This window comes from Tursiops truncatus, chromosome 2 (assembly GCF_011762595.2).
Source record: "Tursiops truncatus isolate mTurTru1 chromosome 2, mTurTru1.mat.Y, whole genome shotgun sequence".
NCBI classification, from domain to species: Eukaryota; Metazoa; Chordata; class Mammalia; order Artiodactyla; family Delphinidae; genus Tursiops; species Tursiops truncatus.
The window spans coordinates 4,711,347-4,723,514 of NC_047035.1; the positions used below are offsets into that span (position 1 = coordinate 4,711,347).

Below are 12,168 nucleotides of genomic sequence, written 5' to 3' on the forward strand. Positions count from 1 at the left end.
CAGACCGGCATCCCCTTCACCCCAGATCATCAGTGTAGTGAACAGGACCCCACAGGGCGGGGAACGGTCTTCCACCTTGGGGTCTCCATCGGGTGATTTTAGCTACAGTCTGTCACGAGCCATTATCCATTTTACCTATTTGTTCAACATTCATTCCTTTATTTAACAAAGTTCACTGAGTGCCTGTATGGGGCAAGCATCCCTCCAGATGCTGACAACACAGACGTGGACGAGACAGACCAGGTCTAGCGGGCGAGACAGAACCGAACAAATCATCACACGATTCGCTAGTTAATGACACTGCCGTGAGGCACAAGGAGCAGGGGAAGCCCCCCCAGGGCACTCGCCGGGGATGCTGAGAGCTTAGCGTCTGCGCACCGGTGCCAAGCCGAACCTCAGAGACAGGGTTTTGGGTGAAGTAGAAAAGAATAGCTTTATTGCTTTGCCAGGCAAAGGAGGAACACAGTGGGCTCCTGCCCTCGAAAACTATGTGTCCCAGCCCGGGAGGATTTGGTAAGGAGTTTTATAACAATACCTCCCAAGGGCAGGGTTGCTGACAAGATGAGGGGCCGCGGGGTCTCAGGCGCGGGCCTCCTTGATGAGCTTCTCGAGGCCTTGCCGAGCTTCTCGGGTCCCTGTGATCTCGCCTCCGCCTCCGGTGGTTTCTTGGCCGCTCCTCCCTTGATTAGCAGCTGTTCGAACCTTCCCTTTGGCACTCAGGGGAGGTCATGGAGGCTGGAGTCTTGCCTACAAGAAACGGGGGGCCAAAATGCTTCCATGCCCAGCAGCCCCATGGGGTCCTCCTCGGTTTCACCTGGGAGGCCCCAGAAGGCTTCTTGGGAGCGGAAACCCCTAGAAAGAGGGCGACCAAGGAGAGGAGGAGATGCTGGGTGAGGGAGTAGCATAAGACGGGAAGGAGCCTTTCTGTTTTCACTCCAGTATCAGTGAGGCCCTGACAGTGCCCTTCCTGGGCGTGTTTGCTCTAGGACTCTGCCCCTGGGCTCTGCCCAAGGCCCCGGGACACACAGAGGCTTTGCCATAAGGGAAAGGCAGGCATTTCTGGACCATCTCCTGATGCACTGCCTTCTCCCTTCCTCTCTTACCTGCCCCTCCTGCCACACAGCTCGGCCGTGAGGATTCTTGCTTTAGGAGGGAAGTGGGGACCACTGGGAACAGGGCGTCCCTGGGACTGGCAGATGGAGCCTCTGACACACAGAACCTCCCACCTGACTGGAAGTGGAAGCTGGAAGCCAGTGGGGGGGGGGGGGGAGCAGTGAGGGTCTCCTGAACCCCCCAGGGAATTCCAGGAACGTGGCCAGAGCCCTGGAAGCTGCCCAAGGAGCCACTGGGCGAGTCTACAAACGGCAGAGGGAAATGTCTCAGGTAACTCTGCGTATCACCCTCCCCCAGACCCTGCAGTATCCCCTTCCATTCTGCCCACCCATCCTCCACCCCGAAGCCAGGGGAGCTGTTCCAAACCCAATCCCAGACTTCCAGTTTCTGGCCTAGAACAGAGGAAGCTTGGAAGCTGCCCCTCAGTCCTAACAACAAGTGAAACACTGAACAAGCTGAAAAATCAACAACTCTTGTTAGATTCGTGAAAGAAGCGAGGCCACAGGGCAAACCGCATCAGAGGCACCGACAGGTGAGCGCAGAGAACCACGGCTCCGGGAGCAGAAAGCTGCCCAGGAACCAGGGCTAGGGAAGGGAACCGGAACGGAAACTGACGAGCTGCTGGAGGCCCAGTGTGGATGAGGCTGAGAGTTGAAACTCCAGAGGGGGCCCAGTGCCAGAGGGGTCCTCACCTGTTTGTGAACTTTACCTCCAGGTCCCCAGTCTGCTCTCACAAGTGAATATTGGAGGGAAAATCCCCGTGTGCTTCCAGCAGGGGAGGAGAAAAGGAACCACTGTGAAATACACCAAAATATCCGTTCTTAACAAGGCCAGCCCTCCTAATCTATCAGATTTAATCTATTAGTTTAACCTAATCAGAGCCTAATCTCCCTGGGTCTTATCAGAGCCTAACAGAGGTGAGAAAGGGGAAACACCCAACTCCAAGCCACTCTAGCCATCCCTCCCCACTTATGGGGGTGGGAAGGGATGAGAAACATTCATGAAGTTCACAGTTCCGTAAGCACAGGTTCACTACAGGACTGAGACCTAGAACTCTTCCCCTCCCCCCACCTCACCACTGCATTACTAAAAGCCTATTTCCAGAAGTTTCTTTTACCCAGTACATCATGCCCGGCTTTCAAGAAAAAGTTACAAGGCATACTAAAAGGCAAAAAACATAGTTTGAAGAGACAGAGCAAGCATCAGAACCAGATTTTTTTTTTGCGATATGCGGGTCTCTCACTGTTGTGGCCTCTCCCGTTGCGGAGCACAGGCTCTGGACGCGCAGGCTCAGCGGCCATGGCTCACGGGCCCAGCCGCTCCGCGGCATGTGGGATCTTCCCGGACCGGGGCACAAACCCGTGTCCCCTGCATCGGCAGGCAGACTCTCAACCACTGTGCCACCAGGGAAGCCCCAGAACCAGATTTTGATATGGCAGGGAGGTTAGAAATATCAGACCAGGAATTTAAGACAGCCATGATTAATATGCTAGAGCTCTAATGGGTAAAGTCAACTGCATGTAAGAACAGGTGTGACGTGTAAGCAGAGAGATGGAAATCCTAAGAACCCAAAAGAAATGCTACAGATCAAACACACTGGAAAGGAAATGCAGAATGCCTTTGAGGGACTTATTAGTAGAGGAACGGCTGAGGAACGAATCTCTGAGCTTGAGAATATCTCAACAGAAACCTCCAAAATTGAAAAGCCAAGAGAACAAAGACTTAAAAAAAATAGAACAGAATATACGAGGGCTGCAGGACAGCTACAAAGGTGTAACATATGTGTAATTGGGAATTCCAGCAGAAGAGAGAAAGGAACAGAAGAAATATTTGAAACAATAATGGCGGAGAATTTCCCCAATTAATGTCAGACACCAAATCAGAGATCCAGGAAGCTCAGAGAACACCAAACAAGATAAATGCCCCAAATAAACTATACCTAAGCATTTCATTTTCAAACTTCAGAAAGGCAAAGAGAAAGAGAAAAAAAATCCTGAAAGCAGCCAGAGGGGAAGAAAGCACATTATCTATAGAAGAGCAAAGGTAAGAATTACTCCCAGCTTCTTGAGAGTGGAATGAAATATTTAAAGTGCTGAGAGAAAAGCCCCCCAAATTTAGAATTCTGTACCCTGTGAAATTACCCTTCAAAAGTGAAGGGGAAATAAAGACTTCCTCAGACAAACAAAAATTGAGGGAATCTGTGGCTAGTAGACCTGCCATTCAAGAAATGTTCAAAGCAGTTCTTTAGAGAGAAAGAAAATAATATGGGTCAGAAACATGGATTAACATAAACAAAGGAAGAGCATAGGGGAAGAAATAAAGAAAGTGAAGGTAAAATAAAACCTTTATTTTTTTTATTCTTAACCTTGAACTAACAGATAATGATGTGTTCAAAATAATCATACCAACAATGTATTTGACTATATACATAATATATATGCTTATGAATGTTTATGTATAAGTGAAATGAATGACAGCAATGATACAAAGTATAGGAGGGAGGAATTAGGATTATTTTGTTATTATAAGGGATTTGTACAACCCATGAAGTGATATAGTGTTATTTGAAAGTGGATCGGAGTAGCTGTAAATGTATATTGCAAACTCTAGGGCAACCACTAAAAACAAGCAATATAACTGATAGGGTAAGAAAGGAGAGAAAAGGGAATTATATAAAATGCTCAGTTAAAACCACAAAAGGCAGATTTGCAACAACATGGATGAACCTTGAGAAAACATGCTAAGTGAAATAAGTCAGACAAAGACAAATACTGTATGATCTCACTTACATGTGGAATCTAAAATAGTTGAAATCATAGACACAGAGAGTAAAATGGTGGTTGCCAGGGGCTGGGGTGTGGAAGTGCTGGTCAAAGGATACAAGCTTTCAGGTATAAGGTGCATAAGCTCAGGGGTCTAATGTACAGCATGGTGACCATCATTAACAATACTGTATTATATATTGAAAGTTCTCAACACACACACACACACACACACACACACACAAAGGTAACTATGTGAGGTGACAGATGTGTTAACTACCTTTATTGTGGTGATCATTTCACAATATATATGTATATCAAATCATCATGTTTTACACCTTAAATTTATACAATTTATTTCTGTCAATTATACCTCAATAAAACTGGGGGAAAAGAGAAGAGTTACTCCAACACAAAAATCTCCAAATATCAAGGACTTGATAAATATGTATTTCTTACTCAAAAAAAAAAAACAACAACCCCACAAAAAGGCAGAAAAAGTGAAAGAAAAAAGTAGTAACAAAGAACCATTGTAACAAATACAAAACAGTAACAAATGTGGTAGATATTAAGCCAACTATATCACTAATCGCTTTGAATGTCAATAGTCTAAGTGCACCAATTAAAAGACAGATTGGGGCTTCCCTGGTGGCGCAGTGGTTGAGGGTCTGCCTGCCGATGCAGGGGACGCGGGTTCATGCCCCGGTCCGGGAAGATCCCACATGCCACGGAGAGGCTGGGCCCGTGAGCCATGGCCGCTGAGCCTGCACGTCTGGAGCCTGTGCTCCGCAACGGGAGAGGCCACAGCAGTGAGAGGCCCACGTACCGCAAAAAAAAAAAAAAAAAAAAAAGACAGATTGGTAGAGTGGATCAAAAAACAAGAGTCAACTATATGTTGTCTAAAAGAAACTCACTTTAAATATAAATACACATATAGATTAAAAGTAAATGGATGGAAAAAATAAACCATGCTAACACTAATCAAAAGAAAGCAGGAACAGCTAATTAATTTCAGAGCAGACTTCAAAGCAAAGAGTTTTATCAGGGATAAAGAAGGGTGTTAAAAAGTGATAAATGTCCAAATTTCCAAAAGGACATAACCCTTAATGTGTGTGCATCTAACAACAGAGCAACACAATATATGAGGCAAAAATGAATAGAATTTCAAAGAGAAATAGCTGAATCCACTATCATGGTTGGAGACTTCAACACCCCTCTATCAGAAATGGACAGGCCCAACAGGTGGAAAATCAGTAAGGACATAGTTGAACTCAGCAACACCATCAATCAACTGGATAAAATTGACATCTATAGACTACTTCATCCAACAAGAGAAGATTGTACACTCTTCCCAAGCTCACACACAACATGCACCATGATAGACCACTTCTGGGCATAAAACATACCTTAACAAGTTCTAAAGAATAGAAATCATACAATGTCTGCTCTCAGACCACAGTGGAATTAAACTAGAGATCAATAACAAAAAGAATACTGGAGAATCCCAAAACACTTACAGATTAAACAACATACTCCTAAATTACACATGGGTCAAAAGAGAAATTGCAAGAGAAATTTAAAAATACAGTTGACCATTGAACAACATGTGTTTGAAATGCACAAGTCCACTTAAATGTGGATTTTTTTTCAATAAATACATACTACAGTACTACACAATCTTTGGTTGGTTGAATCTGTGGATGTGGAACAGCGATATGGAGGGTCAACTGTAAAGTTACATGCAGATCTCCACCTGTGAGGGTATCAGTACCCCTAGCCCTGCATTGTTCAAGGGTCAACTCTATCTTGAACTAAAGAGAATGAAAACATAACTTATCAAAATGTGTAGGATGCAGCAAAAGCAGTACTTAAAGGGATATTTATAGCACTGAGTGCCTGTATTAGAAAAGAAGGAAGATCTAAAATCAATCATCTAATCTACCTCAAGAAACTGGAAAAAGATCAAATTAAAATGACTGTAAGCAGAAGAAAAGAAATGATAAGAATTAGAGCAGAAATCCATAAACTTGAAAACAAGAACTCAGTAGAGAAAATCAACAAAACCCAAACCTGTTCTTTGAAAAGATCAATAAAATCAATAAACCTCTAGACAGGCTAGCTAGGAAAGAAGACTCAAATTACTAATATTAAAAATGAAAGGGGGAACACCACTACAGATCCCATGGACATTAAAATGAATACTATGGACTATGAATCAAGGAATTCTATGCCCACAAATATGATATCCTACATGAAATGGACCAATTCCTTGAAAGACACAATCTGCCAAAATTCACACAAAAAGAAATAGACAATCTTAAAAGGACTACATCTATTAAAGATTACTGAGTCAATAATTAATAACCTTCCAAAACAGAAAGCACCAGACCAAGATGGGTTCACTGGTGAATTCCACAAAACATTTAAGGAAGAAATTATACAAATTCTCTACAATCTCTTGCAGAGGAAATACTTCCTAACTCATTCTGTGAGGCTGACATTATCCTAATACCAAAGCCAGGCAGAGAGATTACAAGAAAAGAAAACTACAGACCAATATCTCTCATAAACATATATGCAAAAATCCTCGACAAAATATTAGCAAACCAAATCCAACAGTGCATAAAAAGAATTACAGACCACACCAAGTCGAATTTATCCCAGGTAAGCACCGCTGTTTCAACATTTGAAAATCAATTAATGTAATCAATCACATCAACAGGCTAAAGAAAAATCACATGGTCAATTAACAGATGCAGAAAAATCACTTGATACAATCCCAAACCCATTTATCATAAAAAAAAATTAACAAACTAGGAATAGTTTACTGTTGTGTTGAAACTTTTTCAACATTGTATTGGAAGTTCTAGCTAATGTAATAAGACAAGAAAATGAAATAAAATGTACACTGATTGGGAAGGAAGAAATAAAACCGCCTTTTTCAACATGATTGTCCATGCGAAAAATCCAGAAGAATTGACCAAAAACAAACAAACAACAACAACAACAAAAACCTCCTAGAACAAGTGATTATGTATATCAAGGTTGCAAGATACAGTACGAGATTAATATAGGCATTCTTTGCAGATACAGTGGGTTTTGTTGCAGACCACCAAAATAAAGTAAATATCTTAATAAAGCAGGTCACGCAATTTTTTTGGTTTCTCAATTAATATAAAAGTTATGTTTACACTCTTCTGTAGTCTATTAAGTGTGCAATAGCATTATGTCTAAAAAACAATGTACCTACCTTACTTTAGAAATATTTTATGGCTAAAAAATGCTAACCAACATCTGAGCCTTCTGTGAGTAGTAGTAGTAACATCAAAAATCACTGATCACAGATCACCATAACAAATCTAATAATAATGAAAAAGTTTGAACTATTTTGAGAATCACCAAAGTGTGACACAGAGACACTAAGTGAGCAAATGCTGTTGGGAAAATGGTGTCAACAGATTTGATCGATGCAGGGTTGCCACAGACTTTCAATTTGAAAAAAATGCCATGTCTGTGAAGCACTATAAAGCGAAGAACAATAAAATGAGGTGTGCCTGTGTACAAAAATCACTTGATTTCTTATATTCCAGTGACGAACAAGTGGAATTTGAAACAAAAAGCACAAAACCATTTATATTAGCGCTCCCAAAACTGAAATATAAACCTAACAAAATATGCACAAGTCTTACATAAGGAAACTCTGATGAAAGATTTTTTTTTAAAAAAATCTTAAATAAAAGGATATTTCATGTTCACGGGCAGAAAAACTCAAACATTGTCAAGATGTCAGTTCTTCCCAACTTGATCTATAGACTCAATGCAATTCCAAAAAGTCAAAATCCCAGCAAGTCATTTTGTGGACATCAGCAAAGTGATTGTAAAGTTTATGGGAGCTCCCTGGTGGTCCAGTGGTTAGGACTTGGAGTTTTTGCTGCCATGGACCTGGGTTCAGTCCCTGGTCGGGGAACTAAAATCCTGTAAGCCGTGTGGCACAGCCAAAAAATAAATACATACATAAATAAAGTTTACATAAGAGGGAAAAGACTCAGAATAGCCAACACAACACAGAAGAAGAACAAAGTTAGAGGACTTGCATTACTCAAATTCAAAAAATACATACTAAAAATCTACAATAATCAAGACAGTGTGTTATCAGTGAAAGAATAGGCAAACAGACCAATGAAACAGAATAGAGAGCCCAGAAATAGACCCTTTATATAAATATAGTCAATTAACCGTTGACAAAGGAGGAAGAGCAATACAATAAGGAAAAGATAGTCTCTTCAACAAATGGTGCTGGAACAACTGGACATCCACAAGCAAAACAATGAATCTAGACACAGACTTTACACCCTTCACAAAAATTAATTCCTAATGGATCACAGACCTAAACGTAAAATGTAAAGCTGTTAAGACTTCTAGATGATACCATCGGAGAGCATCTAGATGCCTTGGGTTTGGTGATAACTTTTTAGACATCAAAGGCATGCTCCATGAAAGAAAAAACGGATAAACGGGGCTTCATTGAAATTTAAAAGTTCTGCTCCGTGAAAGTCACTGCCAAGAGAATGAAAAGACAAGCCACAGACCGGGAGAAAATATTTACAAAAGACATACCTGATAAAGGACTGTTATCCAAAATATAAAAAGAACTCTTAAAATTCAATAATAAGAAAGCAAACAATCCAATTAAAAAATGGGCCTAGGGGTTTCCCTGGTGGCGCAGTGGTTAAGAATCCACCTGCCAATGCAGGGCACACGGGTTTGAGCCCTGGTCCGGGAAGATCCTACGTGCCACAGAGCAACTAAGCCTGTGCGCCACAACTACGGAGCCTGCACTCTGGAGCCCGTGAGCCACAACTACTGAGCCCGTGTGCCACAACTACTGAGGCCTGCGTGCCTAGAGCCCATGCTCTGCAACAAGAAAAGCCACCACAACGAGAAACCCACGCACCGCAACCAAGAGTGGCCCCCACTCGCCACAACTAGAGAAAGCTCGCGTGCAGCAACGAAGACCCAACGTAGCAAAAAATAAATATAAATAAATTAATTAATTTAAAAAAATGGGCCTAAGACCTTAATAGACACCTCACCAAAGAAGATATACACATGTCAAGTAAACACATCAAAAGATGCTCCACATCGTATGTCATCAAGGAAATTCTAATTACAACAGTGAGAGGGACTTCCCTGGTGGCACAGTGGTTAAGAATCCGCCTGCCAATGCAGGGGACATGGGTTCAAGCCCTAGTCCGGGAAGATCCCACATGCCACGGAGCAACTAAGCCCGTGCGCCACAACTACTGAGCCTACGCTCTAGAGCCCGCAAGCCACAACTACTGAGCCGGCACATCACAACTACTGAAGTCCACGTGCCCAGAGCCCGTGCTCCGCAACAAGAGAAGCCACCGCAATGAGAAGCCCGCGCACTGCAACAAAGAGTAGCCCCCCGCTCGCCACAACTAGAGAAAGCCCACGCGCAGCAACGAAGACCCAACACAGCCATAAATAAATGTATTAAAAAATAAAAATATGGGCTCCCCTGGTGGCGCAGTGGTTGAGAGTCCGCCTGCAGATGCAGGGGACACGGGTTCGTGCCCCGGTCCGGGAAGATCCCACACGGCGCAGAGCGGCTGGGCCCGTGAGCCATGGCCGCTGAGCCTGCGCGTCCGGAGCCTGTGCTCCACAACGGGAGAGGCCGCAGCAGTGAGAGGCCCGTGTACCGCAAAAAAAATAAATAAATAAAAAAATAAAAAAAAATAAAAAAAATAAAAATAGGGCTTCCCTGGTGGCGCAGTGGTTGAGAGTCCGCCTGCCGATGCAGGGAACACGGGTTCATGCCCCGGTCCGGGAAGATCCCACATGCCACGGAGCAGCTGGGCCTGTGAGCCATGGCCGCTGAGCCTGAGCGTCCGGAGCCTGTGCTCCACAACGGGAGAGGCCACGACAGTGAGAGGCCCACGTACAGCAAAAAACAACAACAACAACAACAAAAACCCTGCAATTCGGTGTTTATGGAAGTTTTATTCATAATTGGCAAAACTTGGAAGCAACCAAGCTGTCCTTCAGTAGGTGAATGGGTTAATAAACTGTGATCCGTCCAGACAATGGAATATTACTCAGCACAGAAAGAAGTGAGCTATCAAGCCATAAGAAAACATGGAGGAACCTTCAATGGATATTACTAAGTGAAAGAAGCCAGCCTGAAAAGGCTGTAGACCGCATGATTCCAACTATACGACACTCTGGAAAAGGTAATACTGTGGAGACAGTAAAAAGTTCACTGGTTGCCAGGGGTTAGAAGGAAGGGAGGGATGAATAGGCAGAGAAGAGTGGACTTTTAGGGCAGTGGAAATACTCTATATAATAACATAATGATAGATACACATCATTACACATTTGTGCAAATCCATAAAATGAGCAACGTCAAGAGTGAACACCAATGTAAACTATGGACTTTGGAGGAAAATGTGACCGTTTTATACGTGTCAACTTGACTGAGCTAAGGGATGCCCAGAGAGCTGGCAAAACATTCTTTCTGGTTGTTTCCAGAGAGATTAGCGTTTGAGTCAGAGACAGAGTAAAGAGGGCAGCCCCGAAACCCGGAAAGGAAAGCAACCAGCCCGTCATTCTGCTCTGCCGAGATGGGGAAAGTGAGAGCTGCAGCCTTGGCTGTTGGAGCCCAGGGAAATTGGGCTCAGGGGACTCTGGGCATCCCCGCCCAGGCTGCACCTGCCCAGCCCGAGGCACCGGGGGGTGGGGCACAGGCTGTGAGCCCCAAGACCTGGGCGTGTCCCCTCAGCTCTCTGAGTCTCAGTGTCCTTCTCTTGATGGACCCCCTGGACAGGGCCACCCTGTGGCCACCTGTCCTCACAGCTCCCTGCCTCTGTCTCACCCTTGGATAAGAGCACTGGATCAGCTGTCAGCAGACCTGGCACATGGTGAATGAATGAATGAATGAATGAACGAATGAATAGCAGTGGGAATACTGGCTTGTGGTGAGTCATAAGAACTAAGTGAGAGAGCCCGTGGCCAGCCCCACATTGCACACAGCAGGTGCGTAATTGATGTCGGCCCCTCCCTGTTCCTTTCTCCTCGTACCTCTCACACGTGTCCCAGAACTCTGAGCTCGGCATTCAAGGCCTGACCCTCGTAGCCTCGGTCCACCACTCCTCCTGGCCATTCCCTGTCCAGCCACCCCCCAGGGCGACATTGCCGGGGAATCGGCCCCAGCCTCGGTTCCCAGATGCTGCTCTCCACACCATGGCAGCAGGAGAAAATGGAAATGGCTGGGTGTGGAAGTCAGGGACAGGAAGCTTAAGGCGCTTTATAAGAACCCTGTGGAAGCCGCCAACACCCTGGTCCAGACCCCGGCTCCTGCCACTGGCCACACCCCACACACCCCTCTTCTCGTCTGCCCAGGGGGCAGCTTACCAGGCAGAGGACACGCTTTTCCTGCACTGTCTGGCAAGACTTCTCCCTAACATGGGGCCGCGGTCAGTCCCCTTTCGGCCCAGAGCCCGTGGAGACCCCGCGTGTGACACATGGACTCCCAGGCAAGGAAACTGAGGCTCCAGGTGGAATGACTCGCTCTGTCTCACTGCTGAACATGGTGGCTGTGCAGGTGGGCTTCCCATTTGCATGGACCTGGGTTTAAAGTTGACCCCCCCAGCCTCAGTTTTCTCACCTGTAACCTGGGAGTAAGGACACCTTCCTCTTGGGCAACAGTGAGCACTGACTGAGATCATCTTTCCTCCATTCGGTTGGCATTTATTGAGCATCTACTGTATGCCAGGTGCTGTTCCTGAAGCGTGGGATACGTCGATGAACAAAACAGAGGGGATACACTTGCCCTCATGGAATTTACATTCTAGTCGGGGGAGGTAGAAAATAAACAAATCAAAAAACCTTACAATGCCAGGTGGTGGTAAATGCTTTGAAGAAAAATACTAGAAGGAGAAGGGGGAACATTGCCAATCTATGTCCCTTACCCGTCGTCAGGAAAGGTCTCTTTGAGAAAGTGGGGTTTGATGAGGGGCTTGAAGGAGGAGAGGGCACGAGCCATGTAGCTACTAAGGAAAGAGTCTCAAGACAGAGGGAACAGCCAGTGCAAAGGTCCTGAGGCAGGAGCACGACTATGTGTATAGGAAGAGCAAGGAGGTAAGGGCAGTGGGACAGAGCAGGGGAGAGGGCGAGGTGTGCAGATCAGAGGAACAGCAGGATAACAGGGGCCTGCAGGACACGTGAGGGCCTGGGGAGGTGGCCCCACTGCAGGGTTTTGAGCAGACGTATT

At 45.0% G+C, this 12,168-nt stretch overlaps 1 long non-coding RNA gene across 1 annotated transcript; it reads right to left on the minus strand.

Moving 5' to 3' along the window:
* Window positions 1-407: 407 nt before the first annotated feature.
* Window positions 408-11,738, minus strand: LOC117311181 (uncharacterized). The gene is made up of 3 exons (XR_004525438.2): window positions 11,563-11,738; window positions 1,806-1,907; window positions 408-747 (listed from the first exon to the last, which is right to left on the minus strand). It is a non-coding gene; the product is annotated as an uncharacterized lncRNA (long non-coding RNA).
* Window positions 11,739-12,168: the final 430 nt, after the last annotated feature.